Raw genomic sequence first — 26,052 nt, 5'->3', positions numbered from 1 at the left:
GCCTGCTTCTCCCTCTCCCACTCCCCCTGCTTGTGTTCCCTCTCTCACTGTGTCTCTCTCTGTCAAATAAATAAATAAAATCTTAAAAAAAATAAAATAAAATAAACCCCTCTTTTTACAGCATAGAAGTTCAGTTTGCCTCAATCCAGTTTAGTGATTAAACAATTACTATTTGCAAGGATCTCCACAAAAAAAGAAAAAAAAACATATAATTGGCTTCTTCTGAATTTATATCTAGTTAAAAATGTAGTTCAGTGGAGCACTCTAGGCAAACTAAGAGCCCTATCCGTTTTCAGCAGCGGATGTTGTATGTGTTGTTCTTGGAGAGGTGAGCAGGATTCAGAGGAGGGAGGGGGATTGGGGATGACACTGTAACACTCCCCAGTGTTAGGGCTGGAATGACATCATGAAGAAGGACACAAGAAGGAATGTGCAAGAGTTTTTCCAGGTACCATAGATCAGTTAGTCTAAAGCAAGATTTCTTTTTTTTTTTTTAAGATTTTATTTATTTGAGAGAGAGAGCATGAGCAAGGAGGAGAGGGAGAAGCAGGCTCCCTGTAAGCAGGGAGCCTGACGCAAGGCTCGATCCCAGGACCCTGGGATCATGACCTGAGCCAAAGGCAGATACTTAGCCTTAGCCGAATGAGCCACCCAAGCGCCCCTAAAGCAAGATTTCTTAAACTTCATCACTATTGACGTTTAAGGCTGGATACTTCCTTGCATTGTAGAGATCTCCTGTGCATTGAAAGATATTTAATAGCATCCCTGACATCAAACAAGCTAGATGGCAATAGCAATTCCTCTCCCACTTGTAACAATCGAACGTGCCTCCTGATATTGTCAAATGTCCCTTAAGGGGGCAAAATCACCCTGGGTTGAAAATCCCTGGGGTAAAGTTACAGAGTATCCAGTGGATAGTTTTGTTTCAAGGAACAGACAGCAGTCTTGAATCCCTGAAGAAAAAAAAAAAAAAAGCTAACTTCTATAAGAAATTGAGAAGGGAAAGAAAGTTTTCTTTTACTATGGCTGTGATATATGAGTGATTAGATTCAATTATGGCATATAACATAGAAAGGGGAAACATCTAAAGACCAATTATAGACCATGGCAAGACCATCATTCCCTGTCATTAATAAGAGAGAGCATAAGATGAAATTGACCATCTGCCACCACGAGAAAATTCTATTAAAATTTTTAAAATTGATTAAAAGAAAAATCACAACCCACTAATGTTTCACAATAACTGAAAAAAAGACCATTGAAATCTTGATTTCTCTTTGGCACAACAAGAAGGACTACATATGATACGCACCTTTGATGTACTGCCCTTCACTCTTTGTTTGGGGATCTCAAGCATCTGTCTTGTTTCTGAGCACTGAGAGCAGGGAGTGAGGTAGCTCCACAGTTCATCAACTGTTCAGGCCAGCAAATGTCAGTGATGGGCATTCCCAGTTTAGACAACAGAAAGGGAGGGAGGGTGCAAACATTAATTTTGGGAAGAGGTGAAAGGCCATATATTTTGCTGACCTTTTCAGTGAGACCTTCAGCCAGTGTCAAATAATCCAAAAGTATTTAGTTTAACCTTTGCTCTGTCAAGTTGAGAACAAAACACAATCATGGTCATAAAACCTTTGCCATTGTAGATAAGAAACACAGGTACAAGTTATTATGTGGTAAAAGCATGTATAAATATCTTTTTCAAAACAAAATGGAAAAGAAAGAAGATATGTCATACACGGGAATTATAAGAAAAAAGAAGAGTAATTTCTAGTTTTACGAAAATCTATTGCAGTGTTGTTACTTCTATTTTTAGAAAAATCTAATGCAGAGTCTAAAGAGAAATTTTTGTCACTCACTAGATAGAAAATATGACTCTAAATTGTATGCTAAAGCAAGAGAAATCATATCTCTCAAATGAAATTTTGCACTTACACACATGCATGCATGCACACACACCAATTAGGCAACTGAAGGATTACTACGTTCCTGGCAGGGCCTGCCAACTGCTCCATGGTTCTGAATCATGTTCATTGCTCCTATTCAGGTCACTATCTATAATTCAGGCTTATTCAAAAACACTCCACTTTGTCAGTTCTCAGCACACTATTTTTAGTGATAAAAAGTTGCCATTAGGGAGAAAGAAATATGGTTCTCCGTCTTTTGTTAAAAGATACCTATTCTGCAGCAGAAATACTTACATATTTTTCATTTGTTCTCTTGCATTTACTTACACTTTGACATGGAAAACTTGAGGTCTTTTATGGCAAATTATTCCAACCTCACCTTTTTCGTTGTGAAGCTGACTAGATGCTGTTATGTTATCATTATTTTAAATGAAAAGATGTCTTGAAATTCCTTGCTATTTTTATTTTAGGCAGATCATTCAAATCTTTTGAAAGACGTTAGTATACCATTTCCAGGGAAGCTAAGTTTATTGAATCTTTCAAATACTCTCTGCTTAGCTGGCTGTCATCATACCATCAGTTGTGTGGTATACATATAACCTCACTTTAACATGTGAGAAATAATAAAAAAGACTCCTTCTGGATGTTAAGATGTGAAATTAAACTCCAGGTGTTTTTTGGAGATTTTTCGGGACATTTTCCAGTAGTCAATATGGAAATCTTGTCACTCAGGGCAGGGATCTGTTGCCATGGGGAAGCAAAAGCTGCATCGTTTGACAAGTTGGCAGTTGTTAGAATTGGTAGAAGAGGAAAAACTTAGAGACAGGTATTGGAAGAGGACTGTTCACTGGGGATTGGTGAACTGGCTTGGAAATAAATTAATTATTTTTCTTTTCCTTTCCTGGACATTTGTGTATGCATAAAGATTATGGATATTTAGGCACATTGATCTAGAATTTAGGCATAACTCTCTCTTAACCTCATAAATTCATATACATCCAAGCATTTAACTAATTCACCTCTAAGATTCTGACCCCAAGTCCAATGTTGTGGGGGGAGAAGATTTCCACACACCAGCAAGCAATACTCTGTCAACAGTTGGGTATCCTACAATTCAATTCAATTCTGACACTCCATCCATAGAGATAGCATCAGATTCCACAGGGTAAGGACTCTGCCACAATACTGCCCTCCACTTCAGATGCCACTCCACATGGTCTCTTGTACTTCTAACTAATGGACTATAAATCAGAGGTTATCATGGTCACCTTCATAGGTTCAAATTAATTTGCTAGGGTGACACACAGAACTCAGGAAACCAGTTTACTCACTAGTTTACCAGCTTCTTACAAAAGATTATATTTTTTTATTTGATTTTTTTTTACAAAGGATTTTAAAGGATATGAGTCAACAGCCAGATGAACAGATACATAGGTCACAGTATGGCAAAAAGGGGGAAAGCTTCAGTTCTCCCTGAGTTTGCATTTCCCACAAATCTCCAGGTGTTCACCAACCTGGAAGCCCTTGAATGCTCTTCATTTAGGTTTTTAAGGAGGCTTTATTACTTAAGACATGATTGATTAAATCATTGGCCATTTGCAAGTGATTCATCTTCCAGCCCCTTTGAGGTCCCCAGAGGTTAGAGGAGTGGGGCTGAAAGCTCCAACCCTCTAATCAAATTGTTGGTCTTTCTGGCAACCAGTCCCCATTCCTAGGTGTGGTCCAAAAGTCACCTCATTAAGATAATGAAGGGGAGTTTAATATGTCACCCCAAAATATGTCTTTGGCATAGGGATTATTTTAGGCTGATTATTTTTAAGACTGCAGACACAGGAGAAGCTCTGAAAATTGAGTAGAAGTTACTCTTTTGTAAGAGACACTTATATTTATAATGAGAATTTCCATTTGTAAGAGCGTCTCCCTCTCTGTACCAGAAAGAGGAAAATGACTCTAGAAATTTATCAATAGAGAAAGCATGGACTTAAATCTGCATAAAAACAATACCCTTGTTTACTGTGCTTTGCCTCATAACTTCCCATAACTGCTTCCTTACCCCCAACATCTTTTGTTTTTAGCTAGAGATATTTAAGCTGATGGCTTGGGCCATTTCAGGGAGTTACACAGTTTTCCTGGGTATCTCTCATGTATACAGAAGGTATACATGTTATTAAACTTCTGTTTGTTTATCTTCTGTTAATCTGTCTTTTATTACAGGGGTTTCTCAGTCAAGAACCTAGAAGAGTAGAGGGAAAATTATTTTTCCTCCCATACAGTATTACAAAGGACACATTTATCACTCTCATTACTTAGAAAATTCCAAGAGTTTTAGGAGCTCTTAGCTCAAAAATGAGGTCAAAGACCAAATATATATTTCTTATTATAAATCACAATATCACAAATACTCTTTTTTGGAATGATGATATATTAGATGAAACAGTCATTCACTTGGACTGGGCTATGGCTTCCAAGAGTGTTAAACACGGAACTATTAGGTAAGGAGGTTAAAGTCCTCTTTAGTTTAGTCCTAGTGAAATTTTCATTAAAGATATTATATTCCATTCCATTCCCTCAATGCCCTCAAAGAGGTTGACGATTAGGCAAAAGTTCAGAGAAGAGCAAGGAATGTTAAGTGGATTGAGAAATTGACTTGTCAATAAAACTAAAACTGGTACACCACACTTGAAGCAGTATGTCGATTATTAATCTCCTTTTGAATTCAGGAGTGCACCTGCTTTCCAATTTCTCCTGAGGAAGAGAACAGGACATTAGCTATCTCTCTAAGGTATGACCTTTGATAGCCCAGATTTGGCCTAAATCTAGAACTCAGAACCTCCTTAAGATACTTAACATTTGGAATTACTAATGTGTGTGGCAGAGTCTAATCTCCACGATATAATATTTTTGCCTGACCCTCAGGGAGTATAAAAAAGTAACTATTTGTTTTCTCAAATCAGAATTATCTTTAATTCTAGATAGGAGTAAGAATACCTGGACTTTCAAAGTAGAATTCCAAAGCAGGCTACTCTGGGAAAACAGCATATAATGAAGTTAAAAGAGGTATAAAGGAAGTTGTTTTTTTCAGCATCCACTGATTGAGCTGCTCTTGATAAGAATTCTTATGCAGGTGGAGAAAATAAGACTTCTCTTTCTCCCTTATACAGTTAAGCAATGCAAAGATGTGCCTGGTGGCAAAGGCTTATTCTTATTTAGATTTGATTTTTGAGCCATGTCAATCACAGTTCTTCTTACATAGTGGAATTTTAGGAAATATATGTTTTTTAAAAAAATAATCACGTGAATATTTGCTAAAGAGGGCATAAAATTCTTTGGAGGCTTATGGTGGAAAAATATAGGGAGGTGTGGGTATGTGAGATTTGGGGTGATAAAGTCCATCCTATACCCTAGCAACCTACTTGGCAGATACGAAATGAAATGGAAAATGCACTTGGCATAATTTTTAAAATTGTAATTCACTTCTCAAACTAGTTTCAGAAAATTTAAAGGTAAGCTAAATGTTATATATTTTTGTAATACGGAATGTATTAATGTACAATTACCCACAAAACAAAGTGGTGGCATAAACTGGAAAAAATAAAAATGTGTATGAGAATAAACTTACAGTAAGCAAAAAACATGTTGGGGTGGTAGGAGAGGAAACAAATTGGCCTTTACTGAGCTCACTGTGTGACAGGCACTATGCTACAGGTACTATGCTAGGTACATTTCTCCTAGAAATTTCTAAATGAGAAGATAGAGGCTCAATGTTTGTGGCATTCAAATTCACTAAGTAGATGGTGTGCCCTTGATTAGAAGACAGATCTGTCAGAACCTAACATCTGAATTTTACCATGGTTCTTATTGCTCTCCAATAAGATGGTTTTGAGAATATTACATACCTGCTCTTTTGTTAATCAGTTATACTCTCAAATTCAATTCTTAGTACTCATTTTTTAAATTTATTTATTTATTTTTTAATTTAAGTAGGCTCCATGCCCAATGCAGAGCACAACGTGGGGCCTGAATTCACAACCTTGAGATCAAGAACTGAGCTGAGATCAGGAGATGGACACTTAGCCTACTGAGCCACCCAGGCACTCCCTTAACGCTATCTTTTATTCACCTTTTAAACAAAGTCTGTCTATCCATCCAACTGAATTTGTGTTCACTGTTCTTTTCTAACCTCTTCCTTGTCATCTGCTTACATTACCCACCTTGTTGGCTTTTTCTATTAGCAAGTGACAGGTTTCCTTTATCTGCTCAATTTCAATATTCTCTACTTGGACACAGACTCTGTCCTTGACCTGGCTTTATTCAGGCTTCTCTGAGCCCTTCTCTTCACTAGGCTTAGACTTTGGACTTCTGTGTCGATATTTGCATCACCCAGTTTTAGCAAAAATCCCTCTAAGTCAGTTTAAAGATAATCTCTCACCCTTGATACCTGATCATCCTTGATATCTAATAAAATTCCTCACCTCCCCTGTCATCCCACAGGTGACTTCTGATCACCCTGGCCTGCCTACAGTGAGAATCCTGTTAGGTAGGGTTAGCAAGAATTTTCCCTCCTGTTGATGTCTCCTAGTAACTTTCCATCCACCAAGCCCCCAGCCTGCTCCTAGGTTATAAATACCCACTTTAATTTTCTATACTTGGAATTGAGCCCAGTTTTATATGGAGGTCTCTTTTCCCTTATTGCAATAGTTCCTGAATAAAATGTTTTTATTGTTTTAACTCCCATCCAGCTTTGGTTTTCTTTGACACCACCACTACAAAAAAAGTACAAAGCTATAATTTTCCTTCAAGATCTTAAATTCTAAACTTTCTTTCTGATTTCAACTGCTCATCTTTTCACTTTCATTAATTCCTAATGTTTATGGAATCATTTCTTTATGCTCATTTTCAACTTCTGCCATTTGCAGGGGTAATAATAATGGGGACATGCCAGGGAGAACACTAAAACAGTCATTCTAATTTATTAATTTATCTGATAGGAGTTCATAGTTTAAAAATTATTTTACATACAATTTTTCAAGATTAGACCAAAACTGAGAATGCTATATTTAAACACATTCTACTTATTTTTTAAATTTATTTACTTTATGGCATTATTGGGTTATTATTGGCATATAACCTGTGTATCTACTTCTTAATATATATATAAAATCACATAGCAAGTATGGATATTTTAAACCCAAAGTAAAATGAATGAAATTAGCATTGTTCCAATATGGTCCATTGGCTTGAAATATTCTCTCCTTATTGGAAAGCCTTTAACAGAAAAAGGAGGTAAACCTTTGTGAGGTTCTTTCTAATTGTGGGTGTAATATTTCATTTTAATGGTTGTAATTATTCTAGAACAGGAATATTTTTGCCTACCTTGTAGTTCTTATGCCTCTAGGGATCTAGCTGAAAATTGACATTAAATTGCTCTGCATTAGGTGCTTCTTATTATCATCTTTATTTTCAAATAGAAGTGTTTTAGAATTTGCAGCAAAATTATGATGCTACACTGTCCATTTGCATTCTGGTCTATGTATGATACAGACCTGTTTCAGTAACTGAAATTGCCCCCTTCCAGAGCCATCAATAGGGCACAGAATTCTATATTGGTTGCTATAAAATGAAAGGTCTATGCCACTTATGGTTTGGGGGATAGGCTGCCCCATAATATGGCGTCTTAGCGTACTGAGTATTTTAGAGCTGAAGGAAAATGGTAGGGGCAAAACAGACTCTTTGACCACTTCTTTCTGCCCTGGAATATGTCAAAAGACCCTCATGTGTGAGGTGTCCCACCTAAACCCAGAGGAAAGGAGCATCTTTATTTCTGAAGCAGAGGAAAACCTAGAGGAATCTGAAAAACAAAACAAAAGGCTTTGCTAAGTTTCCCCCAGTTTACTACCTTTAGCTTATACTGATTACATTTTCCCACAACTTTCTACTCTTCAGAAAATCAACTATTAAAGACACTCAGGTTTAATCATTTCTTCAGATCTTTATTTCCTTATGAAGACAAATATATGCATATGCTTTTCTCTTGTTAATCTGTCTTTCATCAGTCCAATTTACAGAGGCCCAGTCAAAGAATCTAAAATGGGGAAAAGAGATTTGTCTTCCCCCACATTACAGTATGGTGAAAAGATCTGGGCTGTGGCATTAGAAAGATTTTACTTTTGTCCTGGCTCTTCAACTTAATAGCTATGCTACTTGAGCTTCGTGATACTTTGCTTTCTCCACTGTAAAATGGGGATGAGAACACTTACTTCTCTCATCTGTTGCAATATTAAATGAGATTAGGTTTGTAAGTAGCTAGCTTGTAAATGACATGCATAGGAGCTGCTTTTTAACTGATTACTGTTCTTCATATTATGCAGATCTTTCTTGAGTAATTGGTGTGAGATTATTCAATGTAGGACAACATAACTATTCTAAAAATTTGTTTTTATATTAAAATCAGGATTCAGTCACAGTGCAAGGATAGAATTTCATAGTTTGCTGTTGTGCAGTTTTCTTCTCTGTAAATAGTATGCTATCCTAATGACAAGAGAAAGGGAGAGAATTGACCAAGGAGAGATAACTAAACATAATGTATTTTCTCTATGGTATTTTTTTTTTCTATCTATTTAGAGGCATAAATATCTAAGGTAAAAAAATCTAAACCTAAGGTAAGTTCAGGAATGTAAATATCCAGGTAAATTATGTTACTCAAAATAAAACAAAAATGTTTCATAACGTCCTCTCTCTCCGAAGCAGAGTGCAGGGCAAAGGGTGGTTTGGGACACCGGGTAGACCCTTGAAACCCTTAACAGCTATCAAAACCACCTTGAATATGCTTTCTAGGTAACAGCTCCATGCTATACAAATGCAGCTTTAAAACTTGGCCCCTGGTACATCCTCTCAACTAAACAGTTGTCCTAATTCCAGATCTACCATAGCCTCTACTCATCACTAACTCTTCAAACCTCTGTTCACCTGCTTTCACTTGCCCTATGATTTCCTAATATTCTCCTACCTGGGTTTGTTTTCCTTGAGTCCTGTCTCATCACTAATGCTTTTTCCTTTACCTAAAAGACTTATTTCCATACTTACCCACATGAGTTTGCTAAGTTAATGTCCTAGGTCTTCCTTTGATCTGGTTTGGACTTCATTTTATTCATCTACATAAGTATCTCTCAAACTCTAGTTCTACAGCTACACCAGGGCTTTCATTGTTGTCATCCATGATCCATCCATTCTCTTAACTTCATTATATTTTTGAAATCACATAGCTGTACTCCTAGTCACCCCATCTAGAAAACTGAAGTCTCACCCAATATTTTACTTTCCAATCAGTCCCCAAATCCTGCCCAGTTGACCTCTCTCCCTTATACCTGTTGTTTTCCTTTTCAATCTGTTGTAATTGGCCTTTTACCATCTCCAACACAGACCAGTGCCATTATTAACTCTCTTCCCAGATTCTCTCCTTTGAACTCTTACACACAGTGCTGCCAAATGTAACATGTATTAAGTCTACTCCATTCTAAACGAGTTTTACCAATTTACCCAGCCCATGGAATAAATTTCCAACTCTCAAGCTCTATCCCACATTCCCTATGATCTGATTCTGATCTCCTGCTACTTCTATTCAACGTAACCTACCCTCCAGCTGAGCTCAACATTTTCCACAAGGATCGTCCAGTTTTTATTGTTGTTTGCCATCCTCTCTGAGTGAAATGCTCTTCTTCTCCCATAGCCTGCTCTAAGCCTACCTATCCTTTATGTCTCAACTCAAATTCCACAGAAGTCAACTCACTTTATTTCTAGTACTTTCTTAAAATTTATCTTAAAGAGGGCGCCTGGGTGGCTCAGTCGTTAAGTGTCTGCCTTCTGCTCAGGTCATGATCCCAGGGTCCTGGGATTGAGTCCCACATCGGGCTCCCTGCTCAGTGGGAAGCCTGCTTCTCCCTCTCCCACTCCCCCTGCTTGTGTTCCTGCTCTTGCTGTCTCTCTCTGTCAAATAAATAAATAAAATCTTTAAAAAAAATTATCTTAAAGAATTTATAATATTCTGCCTTGCATAACAGTTTAATAGTCATGTGCTCTTCTTTTTATCTCTTCTATTAAACTGTAAGCTCCTTAGAGATGAAGTCATCTGATTTATTTTTATAGCAGCTGCCATCTTTACACTAGTGCTAATCTTCTTGCTTTGTTTTCATATATCAAAAATACAGAAGCAGACTAATTTTTAGCACATAACTATGACATGGTAAGTACCATGCTATGTATTTTCAACACAATGACTCTAACAAAAAGGTTAGTATGTTCATTTTATTAATGGAGAAACTTATCCTTGGAGTAATTAAGTAACTAGCACAGTCACATACTCTGTAAGTGAAGCAACCAGTTCTGATTCCCAAAGTCATCCCATGCTATCTTTTTTATTGCCCTTCAGAAATGCACTGAGATGATTTGCTTACGTGCCTGCCTTCAACGGACTTTGAGTTTCAGAAAAGAAGGCTAACATTCAGTGGGTGCATAATACATGCTTGTGAAATGGTGTTTGGTGAGTAAATGTAAAACTGCAACACATTGAAAGTGGACAGTATAGCAGGATAGGGATCTCTTAAGTAGTTTTCTTCTGCTTTTTTGTTTAAAGTGTTTACTAGGAACACTTGAAATTTCTAGCCAGTGAAAAGAGCAAACAATGCATCTATTATTTCATCTTGCATTCTCTGAGCCTAGAACCTTGCCCTGTACTGTTGTGACCTTCAAACCAACAGGCTGAGCACCACCCGGGAGCTCGTTAGAAACGCAGAATCTGTGTCCCATCCAGACTTATTGAATCAGAATCTTCATTCTGCAAGAATCCCAGGCAATTTTTATAAACATCAACATTTATTTTTTTTATATAAACACTGCCCAAGACTGAAAGCTTCTTGAAGGTAAAATTCATATAAATAAAAAAGGCTGGGAACTTTGCTTTGATTAGTAAATTCCTAAGATGGAGTCACATGTTTGTGAGCAAGTGCTGACACAGCCAATCATCCTTTTCAATATAATCAGAATTAACAAGCAACACAGTCTGCAATTACTGTCAAGAGACCTTATTGCTCTCTTTTTCCTTGCCCCTGCCCAGGCCATTCCATTAACTGAGCCCTGGGAAACATTTCAATGACAAGTGCAGTAAATGGTTTGATTTCCTTTTCAGTTTATACTTGCAAGCAAAAAAGAAAGGAGGAGGAATAAAGAAAGTAAGTTACAAACTGCATAATGCAAATGAGGCCCCTTTAAACAGCAAGCAATCAGCATAGGTACATGCCTTATGCTTTAGTCCCAAGTGCAATCATTAGACTGCTTTCCCACTAGGGAAAGGGAAGGCATTGAGTGCTATTGAACATTGCCAATTTTTATAGTGGATCAGCTTGAAAATATTTAGCACAGATGTTTCTGTAATTGTGACACACTGGGAAAATTCACATGTTCAATAGCCCTCTAACTCTGTCTTCCATCTGTGCAATGTGATGGTCCACAGTTACTGCACAGAGTCATTATATGAAACAAAGAGTGATGGGATCTGGCTCAAAACCTATAGAAAGGTTCCTTCGTACCATCTGTGCAGCACTACTTACTTGCAGGTATAGTGTGTTTGCCCTTATTTATGGTTATCACTATCATATACCTGAAAGGGAGCATTTATCTCCTGTACTCAGTGGTTAAACAGATCTTTGCCCACAACCAGCCTCTAGAGAGAATGAGTGGGATAGGGAATTGGAGAGTAGAAACCCCACCTCCCTTTCCTTGGCTCCAGCCTCAATTCTAATCAAGGTCAGTAACAGCTGAAAGTTTTGTCATGAGCCACTAGTTGTTGTAGCAAAGTAAGCTAACTGACTCATTTGGGTTCCCAGTGAACAGTTGTCCAAGTCACAAACCACTGGCTTCATGCTTTTTATCGGAGCAAAGGGATCTCCTAGCAGAGTGTTCTTTCTGAGTATTCCAGTCCTCATTGCTCTTGTTCTCTTCTCTCAAATCCAGTATCACTTCTGAATCTGTGCCAACTGTTTAGCTGTTAGTCATACCCAGTCCTTTCTTGGCTGCTGTCCTTTCTAGACTCCTGTTCTGTCCCCTCCTACATTACAGATGCTCCAGGAAGGGCCCTTCTTTTGTTCCTATTCTATTCTATTCTCACTGTTGGCTACAGAGAAATTCTCAATTTATGACTCACCAAAGGTAGAATCAATTGACCCTATAGAAATTCTTTCGGAATATATAGTTGAAGTGTACCATGTGAGTATAAAGTTTGGACTATTGTGTCTTTCATGATATGCTACATTTTCCTCTAGCCTCTAGCTTCTAGTCACATGGATGCTAAAAACTACTTGCAAAATACCAAACTGTTGATGTGACTTTTCTCTCTGGCAACAAACTATAAGGCCAATAGATTTTTAGAACCACTCAATCATTTTTTAATGTGACCCCAGAAACATTTTTAATACAGTATTTTCAACTTGAGCTGTAAACATTTCATATATTTTGCAAGTAATTTGCAGGTTGAGTAAGCTATCTTGCCTGGATTGCTCATAAATTGAGGTATGTCTCATTATAATCACAGTCATCTTAGAAGAGCTACTAAGCCAAATTAGGAAGCTAATTTTATCTTTTAACAATGTTTAGCAATTACAAATCTTCAGAAAATAATATACTTGAACTGGACCTATAGAGCTGAGGATCATTTTAAATTCTAGGTTTTGTCTCTCAATGATTACTTGTTTCATGCCACAGCCCTAAGTCATATATTGATATTGTTAGAGTTAGCTGTACATCTTTGATGAAAGAATTATTAAATTCACATAAAAGGGAATTTGACACAAATGGTTCCAGTAATTTCAGGGAAACATTACTGTATCTGTTGCTGGGTGGAGTGGGGGGAGACCCCCTGGCCTGAGGCCTCTGCCCAACCCATGCCTCAGATGTTGCCAGAGGCTCTTCGTCTCCCCACGAGAAAGAATTCAAGGGCAGACAGACACAGTAGTTGAGCAGTACAAGAAGGAAGGTTTATTACACTGAGGGGTGCACTCTCGAGGTGTGAGAGTGAGTAAGCTCAAGGTAGAGCTATGCCCACGGTTTTGGGTCTCTATCTTTAATTGACAGTTATTAACTAGGGGGTGGAATATTTATTACTTGGCGGGAGGATTTCTTGGGAGCAGAGTTCACACCTTTTCTCCCTTAGTTGGTCAGGGTCTTCTGTCTTCTTTGTCTTGGGCCAGTTTGATCCAGCTTCTCATAGCTTTGTTTTGGAGTGCTGTCAGGACAGGCCTCTGACTTTTCCCAGAGCTAGCCATCACTCCCCCTTTCCCAGCCTCCAGGTTTCCTGTGAAAACTTAACTGCCTGCTTACTCTACTGTATCTACTCAGCTACCATACTGTGCCAATATAGGCACATAGTGTCTCCAGCTAGACCCCAAGACCTGACCTTTATTGCCCAACTGCTTGTACCCACCAAGCTTTGTCCCACATTTTTCCTTAGCTCTTCTTTCCAACTTATCTCTTAACTCAGATGAAAAACCCGATAGGCATAACAGCCAGTGATGGAAACTGAAACTACCCCTCAAGCAATAATGACTGCCCTGAACAAAAGCTCCAGCAGCCGGACCTCCTAGACCAATTTGAGCTCAACCCCTAGCTCACACCTGGGCAGATGGACCATGGAGTGACTGACAGTGATGTTTGCCTCATTATAATACTAAAATCTCTGCCCACGGAGGAGCACAAGTCTCATTTACACAACATACAATGTATGTGCAGGCATGTTTCCTTAAGGCACGTGTGTGACCTTATGCCCACCTCTACATATGATAACAAGGCTCACCTTTCTAAATATTCATCCCAACCCTGAATAAAAGGAACTCATTCATTCCTGCTTAGGGACTCATATCTTTCCCATAATCTCCTTATTTGCTGCGATAAAGTTTCCTGTGTGTGACAACTCCACTTGGTATAGTCTCTAACTGTAATTCATCAAGTGATGTCACTTCAGTTCACTTACAATAACTTTGACCTATTGTTTATATTTTCAACCAGGTATTCAATTTTCATTCAGTACATATTGATTACATATCTATTATAAGTTAGGCACTAAGGCAGAGTGTTGACAAAAATAAAATAGATGCATTATCTTTCCTCTTAAATCTTATAATCTATCAGGGATAGAGGAAAACAAATGGACAATTTAAATATGAGTTGAGTCATTCTATGGATAGTATCAGGTATCATGGTGGCTCATAGAAGTCATGTCTTACTTGTGGAATGAAGGACAGCTTCTTCTGAGATTTAACATCTTAGCAGATATCTGAAGAATAAGTAGGCATTTTTGAGGAGATTGGAGAGTAAAGGTATGCCACTTCGGAGGAGAAGAATCTACAAAGCTGTAGAGGCAAGATATTTTACATGAAAGTAATTATGTCCTGAAATTAGTACTGTGTAACTTCAAATGTGAGCCAACAGAACCATTTCCCAGATATAATACTAAGAACTGGGAAGAACCTAAATGGTAGCCGAATATACCACCTCAAAACGTACCACCTTAACATAAGGATTACTGTGAGCTGAAGGCACTTGAGAAGAAACAGATTTAAGAAAAGCTCTCTGACCCTCCCCTATTTGCTCAAAGCAGGACATAAATTTGTAAATGTAATCTACCCCCTCTCTACCAGGAAGAATAGAAGGCATACTATCCATAGAATGACTCAACTCATATTTAAAATGGAGATAACACTAGAACCTTTGTAGCCTGGAGATAGTCAGAGGAAACTATTTAGCAAAACTTACAAAACCCAGCCCTATTCTACTCTTACTTTCCCCCTGTACTTGCCTTTCCACAATCTGCCTTTCTAGAAGCTCAGGTCCTTTACCTTTGTCTTGTCCTTTCTCACAAAATTACTCTTCTTTGCCAAAGTGCTGTATAAGCTCAAATTCTCACACCCACCCCCTTACTCATCACTGAGTATTCTCATGTATATGTGTGACACATATGTTAATAAAGTTTTTTGATTTTTTTCTCTTGTTAATCTGTCTTTTGTCAGTCTAATTTACGGGCCCCCAGACAATGAACCTAAGATGGGGTGAGGGAAAAATATTTTTTCCCTCTCTACCTACTAGATACACATACACACACACACATTCATTCTTAATAATCATCTTGCTACGCAAAATTGTGAGGTAAAAATCACAGTGCTTTTGTAAAAAAAAAAAAATGGGGTTAGGGGTATGAAACTCAAAAACTTCATCAGTGACACATGCAAAAAGATAGGAACCAAATAAAAACAGGGCAGTTTTACAAATATTGAATGATTTAAAAAATATAAAAGTGCCCAACAAATATGGCACTTTATCCTGAAAAAAAACCCTGACGTTTGCTTGTGAAAATCCATATCAAAAGGGTTACAGTTTATGAAGTTACTGTGAAATACTAAAAGGAGTGTTATCTGAAACTAGATGGGAAATTGTAATACCACATTTGGAAGGTGTGTTAGTTTTCCCTTGCTAACATAAAACTTTTCACGGATTTGGCAGCTTCCATGAGTCAGAGATGGGGGCACAGTTTTGGTTCTCTGGGTTTCAAAATCAAGGTGTTGAGGCCATGTTACTTTAGGGAGGAATCCACTCCAAGTTCATCCTTGTTGCAGAACTGTTTCTGAGGAATATATTTTGAAGTTCCCGTTTCCTTGCTGGCTGTACGTCAATTGTACTGTGACAAACTTATGTTTTCAAAACAAATCACTCTAGCAGAACTGATCATACATATTTTAAGGAAAAGGAAATTAAATTTGGCTTTTACATAAATGTGTATAGTAGCAAGCTCATAGGCACAAAAGGTGCAGAAATCTTCTTGGTTTCCAATCTATTCTAACTATAGGAACCACGTATCTCCAGACCTTAATTCTCTCACAGATAAAATAAAGGTTTGGGTCAATAGTCTCACAGGTCCCTTCCAGGTAAAACATAATTTCCATAATAAATCTAAGTTCTTAGTATATGTATAAATAACTTATAAACAAGATTTGTACAAATGTTGACTTTTTGTGTTTGTAGATGAGTAAATCTCGTCAAGGGCTCTAAATCCATTGTCCAGCATTTTATGCCTCTCTGAAATTATAAAAGAATATATTTTTGAGGATTTTTTGGCCTTGGGGGATGAGAATGAAAAAAAACAAACAAACAAATGGAAAAGAGGAAATAAAAAAGATGACAGGGTCTAAATACTAGCCAGTGATAAAATACACATACTTATCTCACAGAAAAATAAATGGTATATAGAATATGCTCCCTTGGGCTACTGACATAAACACTTGGATCCAGACACTTTGAATCAGGTATGATTTTAGCACTGTGAAATACTCTATCAGGAAACAGATTGGAAAGCTAGTCATCCCAGGGACAACAGGTTCCCTTTCTTTAAGTTAGTTCAGGAGACTGGCCCCAGACTGTCAGTTACAGCAGATACCTATGCTCAGATAAGGTGGTTTGGTCAGAGCTAACAGGCGTTCTTCCTGGCAATGATGTTTTAATTTAACCAAATTTATTAAACATCTGCTGCCTCTTAGGTGTCTTGCTAGGTTGTATAAGGGTTGAAAAGAGGCACAATCTTAGGCCTTATAATCAAGAAACTCATAGCCACAATTGCAAAACCTTTCCGCAACAGGTTATCTTTTATCTCAACTCACAGATAAGAGAAATGAGTTAAAAGGAAGCTCTATTAGATCTTACTAAATTGCAATTCCCAAGAGATTCCTTTTTTTTATCAGCTATTATTTCTGCTGAGCTGTCTGTTACAGCTGACTTTGGAACCTCCTTAGCGGATTACATCACCTGGCCAACAAAGCTTGTATCATTCAATCCCTTTCTTTCCTTCTCAACACCCTCTCCCTCCACCTCTCTCCTCCTCCCTTACATGCTGACTTGCATTTTCCTTCTCTAAGTTCTCTCAGTGTCTTGGGATCCCTGCTTTCAGAGCATGCACTATACTGAAGTATCCTTGTTGCCTTGCTTTTACAGGTTGGCTACTAGACTCTGAGTTTTAGTAAAGCATGAGCTGTGTCTTGTGTCTCTGTCTCCTCAGCATTTGGAATTCGGACTGAATTACAGAAAGTGCTCAATTAATGTGTGTTGAATTGAACCCTTTCAAAAGAAGAGGCTTAAAGAATTCAATATTCTTTTTTTTTAAGATTTTATTTATTTATATGAGAAAGAGATAGAGAGAGAGAGTGAGCAAGAGGGAGAGGGAGAGAAAATCTGAAGCAGACTCCACTCTGAGCGCAGAGCCCAACAGAGGGCTCAATCCCATAACCACGAGATCATGACCTGAGCTGAAACCAAGAGTCAGACGCTTAACTGACTGAGCTACCCAGGCCACCCAAGAATTCTTAACTGGAAACCACGCTTCACAATATGAGCCTTGTAGTTTAAAACTCTTCCAGGCCATAGGCAAATGATGTCATTAGAGTTGATACAAATGGGAAGCAAGTTTATGTATTCAATACCAGTGCGGCCAGTTGTTGACTTCCTCAGATTCATTCACATATCAGGAGTATTTATGTCAGAAGTAGTCATATGGGAGACTGAACACAATTTATGAATATTTAGTGCAACCAATAACGACCCAAGCAAAACAATATAATAATCATATTTTAATTTTGTCATATGTTAATTAGTGTTATCATCAAATATAAAGCTGTGAATATTCTACTCTTTCTTGAAATGAAAGAATGTGGGACTATATAGCAAACTTGAAATATTCTAGTGTTTTTCCATTTATATTCAAATAAGAACACATTCATATTCCTATATACAGCAAGATATCTTGTTTATAAGTTAAGAGACTTTTATTTTTTTAAGTCAGATCTGCTCCATTATTTCTGTGGCACTGATTAAATACCAAGATGATTCAGAGGAAAAATCAACAACAACAACAAATCAGTCTGTTTCTCTATGAGCATAGGAAAATTTACATAATGGTAGGCATTGGTCTCCAAAGTGATGGTGTTATGAACCTTGACTAAACTGATCTATTTATTTCAAAAATCAGTACATGTGAAAAGCATTTTGGCTAAAATAGAGAAGATATTCCAGATAGAGGTCATTACATTTTTACTCTATCTTGAATTTAAGAAGCTTCAAAATTATTTTATTTATTTATTTATTTATTTATTTATTATTTTTTTAAAGATTTTATTTATTTATTTGAGAGAAAGAGAGAATGAGAGACAGAGCATGAGAGGGAAGAGGGTCAGAGGGAGAAGCAGACTCCCTGCTGAGCAGGGAGCCCGATGTGGGACTCGATCCCGGACTCCAGGATCATGACCCGAGCCGAAGGCAGTCGCTTAACCAACTGAGCCACCCAGGTGCCCCTTCAAAATTATTTTAATTCTTCATTAGTTGGCACATCTAAATTTTTAGTCCCGGCTCTGCCATTGATTACTTACTTAAACTTGTCAAGTCATAGACTTTTTGGACCTCAGTCTCCCCATGTGGAAAATGAAAGAGCTGGCAGAATGGACCCTAAGATCCTTTCCATCTATACTGTTTTGTCATCATTTTTTCTTTTCACACAATATTTAAAATTAATTGAATGGGATGAGGCTCAACCAAATATTACTTGTCTTCAAATTCCACTTCACCTTCCTTTTGGGCACAGCAAAAAATTGCTTGATTGCTATCTTTGCACCACTGCCCAGAGTCCAGTTTCTCCTTCTCCCTCTTCTTCTCTTTGACAACCTTTTGTCCTCAACTGGGGAAAGAGAAGCTTCCATTCTATAGACTGCAGATTACAGAATGTCCAGAGGGGAGACTCAGGTTTTAGTTAATTAGGGTACAACAAAAAGGTGAACACAGTAAGTGAGTGTTTTATAATGGAATTGGGCTCTGGGGGGCCCAGCTCAAAATGCTGAGAGAGAGTAGAAATGAAATGTGGGAGGGAGGGAAGATGGAGGAAGAGTAGGGGACCCACATTTCAAGTGGTCCCTTGAATTCAGCTAGATATCTATCAAATCATTCTGAACACATGTGAATTCAACCTGAGATCTAAGAAAAGAATTGCTGCAACGCTACAAACAGAAAAGCGAACACTTTTTACGAGGTAGGAGGTGCACAGACATGAATCTGAGGGGATATATTGGAAGATAAACCCTGGCAGGGGGAGAGAGCTGATATAGCAGTGAAGCACAAAATGGGAACTTTTAGAAGTCTGCTTGGTGAGGGACATCCTTGCCTGAAAGGTGCTCAGGTAGTGAAATGGGGCAGAATCCTAGGTGGGACAGTGTGGTCTCAAGATCCCCAGGGTCACAGAAAGAACAGGGGTGCCTGGGTGCAGCAGAGTTCCTAAGCATTGGAGTTAAGAAGCCAGCTACAATTAGTGAGCCCCAGAGTGGCCTCTCAGCTAGATGTTACTATAAACCATGAACTGTGGTATGCTTGGGCAACTGTTCTCCAAGCAGTGGCCCAGCAAATGACAACCACTGAAAGATCCTTCTCCTTCCCCTGAAACGAGTGGTGCAGGTGTACAGACTATTGGGCAAATGCTCCCCAAGCAGGGGCCCAGTGAATGGTGGGGCTGCAATGAGACACCCCTCCTTCCCCTGAGAGGATTGGTGTGGGTGTGCACTGCACAAGTCTGGGAGTTTGGCACACATGAAAGGGATTGACTGCCTTTCTTTGAGGGTGCACTGAAGGGTGGGGGCTGCAATAATTCAAGTCCAGTGCTGGAGATCAGGGCACTGCCATTTTTTTTTCTTTTTTTCATCCTCTAAAGCTGCAAAAAAAGCCTTCAGGGAACAAAAGCTACATAGAGCAACCCAAAGCAGCTTACACTGAGCCCAGCCCCCTGGCAAGGGGTGGTGCAACTCCACCAAGCAAAGACACCTGAGAATCAGTTCAAAAGGCCCCTCCCCCAGAAGACCAGCAGGATCTTCAGGTGAATACCAAGTTTATAGATCACTCAGAATCAAAAAACTCCTGCACTAAGGAAAAATAGTATAATAGAATTAGAGGTTTTCTCGCATGAGTCTTTAGTCTTTCAGTTTAAAATTTTCTTTTTCTTTTCTTCATTTTCAACTAGTTTCTTATTTTATCAACTCTTTGTTTTAAAGTCTTTTTTTTTAATGTTCATTTTTACATTTACATTTTATGGGTATATTCTTCATTTTTGGCTTCCTTTCACTGTATTCAATTTTATTTGTGTGTGTGTGTGTGTGTGTGTGTGTGTGTGTGTATATATATATTTTTTTTTCTTTACAAATTTAGTGTCTTCTAACAAACAGACCAAAATACACCCAGGACCAAGTGGATCACCCTGTTTTGTCCACCTGTGAGATTATATTCTCCTCCCCCTCCCTTTTTTTTTTCTTTTTCTTTTCTTTTTTAGTTTCAACCTCTTTGGATTTGTCTAGTGTGTATTTCATTTGGGTCATGGTTAATATTTTTGATTTTGTTCATCTGCTCATCCATCCATTCTTCTCTGTGCAAAATGACTGGAAAGGGGAATTCACACACAAAAAAGAAAGAACCAGAGGTAGTACTCTCTGCCACAGATGTAATAGGTATGGATATAAGTAAAATGTTAGAGCTGGAATTCAGGATAATGATTATAAAGTTACTAGCTGGGCTTGGAAAAAGCATAAAAGACACTAGAGAATCTCTTAGTGCAGAAATAAAATCTAATCAGGCTGAAATTAAAAATGCTTTAACAGATGCAATCTAAAATGGATGCTCTCACAGCTAGGGTAAATGAGGTAGAAGACAGAGTCAGTGACATAGGAGACAAGATGATGGAAAGGAAGGAAGCTGAGGAAAAGAGAGAAAAACAACAAATGGACCATAATGGGAGGCTTTGAGAAATCAGTGAAACCATAAAGTTAGGGTTCTAAAGGAAGAAGAAAGAGAGAGAGAGTGACAGAAAGTTTATTTGAGCAAATCATAGCTGAGAACTTCCCTAATTTGGGGAAGGAAACAGGCATTCAAGAATAGGAGGTAGAGAGAACCCTCCCTCAAAATCAATAAAAATAGATCAACACCCTAACATATAATAGTGAAGCTTGCAAACTTCAGAGATATAGAGAAAATCCTGAAGGCAGCTAGAGACAAGAACTCCTTAACCTACAGGTGTAAGAATGTTAGACTGGCAGCAGAGACCTGGCAGGCCAGAAAGGTCTGGCATGATATATTCAGGCTACTAAATGAGAAAAACATGCAGCCAAGAATACTTTAGCCAGCAAGGCTCTCATTCAGAATGGAAGGAGAGATAAAGAGCTTCCAGGACAAACAGAAACTAAAAGAATTTATGATCACTAAACCATCCCTGCAAGAAATATTAAAGAGGATCCTGTAAGCAAAGAGAGAGCCCAAAAGTAACGTAGACGAGAAAGAAACAGAGACAATCTACAGAAACAGGGACCTTACAGGTAATACAATGGCACTAAATTCATATCTTTCAATAGTTATTCTGAATGTAAATAGGCTAAATGCTCCAATCAAAACACAGAGTATCAGATTGGATAAAAATCAAGATCCATCCATAGGCTGTCTACAAAAGACTCATTTTAGACCTAAAGGTCTCCAGATTGAAAGTGAGGGAGTGGAGAACAATTTATCATGCTAATGGACATCAAAAGAAAGCTGAGGGTAGCAATCCTCATATCAGACCAATTATATTTTAAACCAAAGATTGAGGTAAGGGATGAAGAGGGGCACCATATCATACTTAAAGGGTCTATCCAACAAGAAGATCTAACAATTATAAATATTTATGCTCCTACCTTGGGAGCAAATAATTATAGGAACCAATTAATAACCAAATTAAAGAAACACATTGATAATAATACAATAATAGTAGGGGACTTCAAAACCCTAATCACAGCAATGGACAAATCATCTAAGCAGAAGATCAACAAGGAAACAAGGGATTTGAATGACACACTGGACAAGGTGAACTTCACAGATATATACAGAACATTCCTTCCTAAAGCAACAGAATACACATTCTTCTCGAGTGCACATGGAACATTCTCCAGAATAGATCACATACCGGGTCACAAATCAGGTCTCAACCAATACCAAAAGATTGGGATTATGCCCTGCATATTTTCAGACCACCCAATGCCTTGAAACGAACTCAATCACAAGGGGAAATTTGGAAGGAAATCAAATACTTGGAGGTTAAAATGCATCCAATTAAAGAATGAATGGGTCAACCAGGAAATTAAAGAAGAATTTAAAAAATTTCATGGAAACAAATGAAAATGAAAATACAACTGTTCAAAACATTTGGGATGCAGTGAAAGTGCTCCTAAGAGGGAAGTACATAGCAATACAAGCCTTTCTCAAAAACTTAGAAAAGTCTCAAATACACAAGCTAACCTTACACCTAAAGGAACTGCAGAAAGAACAGCAAATAAAGCCTAAACCAAGTAGGAGAAGAGAAATAATAAAGATTAGAGCAGAAATCAATGAAATACAAACAAAAAGAACAGTAGAATTGATCAATGAAACTAGAAGCTGGTTCTTTGAAAGAATTAACAAGATCAATAAACCCCTAGCCAGACTTATCAAAAATAAAAGAGAAAGGACTCAAATTAATAAAATCATGAATGAAAGAGGAGAGATCATGACCAAAACCAAGGAAATACAAACAATTTTGAGAACATATAATGAGCAATATATGTCAACAAATTAGGCAATCTGGAAAAAATGGATGCATTCTGGAAACTTATAAACTACCAAAATTGAAACAGGAAGAAATGGAACACCTGAACAGAGTCATAACCAGCAACGAAATTGAAGCAGTAATCAAAAATCTCCCAACAGGGTGCCTGGGTGGCTCAGTTGGTTAAGTGACTGCCTTTGGCTCAGGTCATGATCCTGGAGTCCCTGGATCGAGTCCCGCATCAGGCCCCCTGCTCGGCAGGGAGTCTGCTTCTCCCTCTAACCCTCCCCCCACTCATGTGCTTTCTATCTCTCTAATTCTCTCTCTCTCAAATAAATAAAATCTTTAAAAAAAAAAAATCTCCCAACAAACAAGGGTCCAGGGCTGGATGGCTTCCCAGGGGAATTCTACCAAACATTTAAAGAAGAATTAATACCTATTCTGAAGCTGTTTCAAAAAACAGAAAAGGAAGGAAAACTTCCAAACTCTTTTTATGAGGACTGCATTACCCTTATCCCAAAACCAGACAAAGATCCCACCAAAAAGGAGAATTACAGACCAATATCCCTGATGAACATGGATGCCAAAATTCTCGCCAAGATACTAACCAATAGGATCCAACATTAAAAGGATTATTCACCATGACCAAGTGGGATTTATTCCTGGGCTGCAAGGGTGGTTCAACATTCACAAATCAATCAATGTGATACCTCATGTTAATAAAAGAAAGGTCAAGAACCATATGATCCTCTCAATTGATGCAGAAAAAGCATTTGACAAAATACAGCATCTTTTCTTAATTAAAACTCTCCACAGTGTAGTGATAGAGGGAACACAACTCAATATTATAGAAGCCATATATGAAGAGCCCACAGCGAATATCATTCTCAATCGGGAAAAACTGAGAGATTTTCCCCTAAGGGCAGGAACATGGCAGGGATGCCCACCCTCACTACTGTTGTTCAACATAATTCTATAAGCCATTGCCTCAGCAATCAGACAACAAAAAGAAATAAAAAGTATCCATATTGGCAAAGAAGAAGTCAAACTCTCTCTCTTTGCAGATGATATATTTGATGTGGAAAACCCAAAAGACTCCACCCCAAAATTGCTAGACCTCATACAGGAATTCAGCAATGTGGCAGGGTATAAAATCAATGCACAGAAATCAGTTGCATTTTTATACGCTAACAATGAGACAGAAGAAAGAGAAATTAGGGAATTGATCCCATTTACAATTGCACCAAAACCATAAGATACCTGGGAATAAACCTAACCAAAGAGGTAAAGGATCTGTACTCTAAAAACTACATAAAACTAATGAAAGAAATTGAGGAAGACACAAAGAAATGGAAAAACCTGCCATGCTCATGGATTGGAAGAATAAATATTGTCAAAATGTCTTGCTACCCAGAGCAATCTACACATTCAATGCAATCCCTGTCAAAATACCATCGACATTTTTCACAGAGCTGGAACAAACAAGCCTAAAATTTCTATGGAACCAGAAAAAACCCTGAATAGTCTGGGGAATGTTGAAAAAGAAAACTAAAGCTGGTGGCATCATAACGCTGGGTTTCAAGCTCTATTACAAAACTGTAACCTTCAAGACAGTATTGTACTGGCACAAAAACAGACACATAGATCAATGGAACAGAATAGAGAACCCAGAAGTGGACCCTCAACTCTATGGTCAACTAATATTCAACAAAGCAGGAAAGACTATCCAATGGAAAAAGGACAGTCTCTTCAAAAAGTGGTGCTGGGAAAATTGGACAGCCACATGTAGAAGAATGAAATTGGACCATTATCTTACACCATACACAAAGATAAACTCAAAATGGATGAAAGACTTAAATGGCAGATGGGAATCCATCAAAATCCTAGAGGAGAACACAGACAGCAACTTCTGTGACCTTGGCTGCAGCAACTTGTTAGACATGATGTCTCCAAAGGCAAGGGAAACAAAAGCAAAAATGAACTATTGGGACTTCATCAAGATAAAAAGCTTTTGCTTTTTATGCAAAGCATAAGGAAACAGTCAACAAAACTAAAAGGCAACCTATGGAATGGGAGAAGATATTTGCAAATGATATATCAGATAAAACGCTAGTATCCAAGATCTATAAAGAACCTATCAAACTCAACACCCAAAGAACAAAGAATCCAGTCAAGAAGTGGGAAGAACACATGAACAGACATTTCTCCAAAGGAGACATACAAATGGCCAACAGACACATGAAAAAATGCTCCACATCACTAGCCATCAGGGGAATACAAATCAAAACCACAATGAGATACCACCTCACATCTGTCAGAATGGCTAAAATTAATAAGACAGGAAACAACAAATGTTGGCGAGGATGCAGAGAAAGAGGAACCTTCTTACACTGTTGGTGGGAAAAAAAGCTGGTGCAGCCGCTCTGGAAAACAGTATGGAGGTTCCTCATGAAGTTAAAAATAGAGCGACCCTATGACCAAGCACTTGTACTACTAGATATTTACCCCAAAGACACAGATGTGGTGAAAAGAAGGGGCACCTGAACCCCAATGTTCATAACAGCAATGTCCACAATAGGCAAATTGTGGTAAGAAGCAAAATATCCATCTACAGATGAATGGATAAAGAAGATGTGGTATATATACAGTGGAATATTACTCTGCCATCAGAAAAGATGAATACTTACCATTTAAATCAATGTGAATGGAACTAGAGGGTATTATGCTGAGTGAAATAAGTCAATCAGAGAAAGATAATTATCATATGGTTTCACTCATGTGGAAGATAAGAAACAGCACAGAGGATCATAGGGGAAGGGAGGGAAAACTGAACGGGAAGTCATCAGAGAAGGAGAAAGACCATGAGACTCTTAAGTATGGGAAATAAACTGAGGGTTGCTGGAGGCGAGGTGGGTGGGTGGAGGGGGTAATTGGGTGATGGGCATTAAAGAGGGCATGTGGTGTGATGAGCACTGGGTGTTATACACAACTGATGAATTATTGAACACTGCATCTGAAACTAATGATGTACTATAAGTTGACTACTTGAATTTAAATTTAAAAAAAAGAAATGAAAGGTGGATCTAGACGTGGAGTTGTTGAAAAATGTAATGTCTGACTGAAACAACAATTGATTAAATAGATTTACATTTTAGGAGACAACTGAAGAGAACAGAGATGAATGATACAGAAGTAACTATTTTAGTGTAATTGAAGGAACAGCATTTGGGAATGAGGCAAACACAAACTGGATGCTGTTTAATAACTATAACACCGCCTAGTTTAAGTCTATGAGCCACAGTTTTATCTGTGAAATTTGTATTAATCAATTAATCAATTGATTCTAATTGGTTAGAAGAATTCAATCATTATGCACATAAACACTTAGCAAGATGCCTATTATGTTTTAAATTATTACAAATTTTCTGAGGGCAAATATTATGGTTGTCTTCATAGCAGCTAGACCAGTGCCATGCAATTTCC

This window comes from Callorhinus ursinus, unplaced genomic scaffold (genome assembly GCF_003265705.2).
Source record: "Callorhinus ursinus isolate GAN/ISIS: 27379988/994484 unplaced genomic scaffold, GSC_fseal_2.0 scaffold11, whole genome shotgun sequence".
In the NCBI taxonomy this organism is placed as follows: domain Eukaryota; kingdom Metazoa; phylum Chordata; class Mammalia; order Carnivora; family Otariidae; genus Callorhinus; species Callorhinus ursinus.
Note: the sequence above shows the minus strand (reverse complement) of the source record.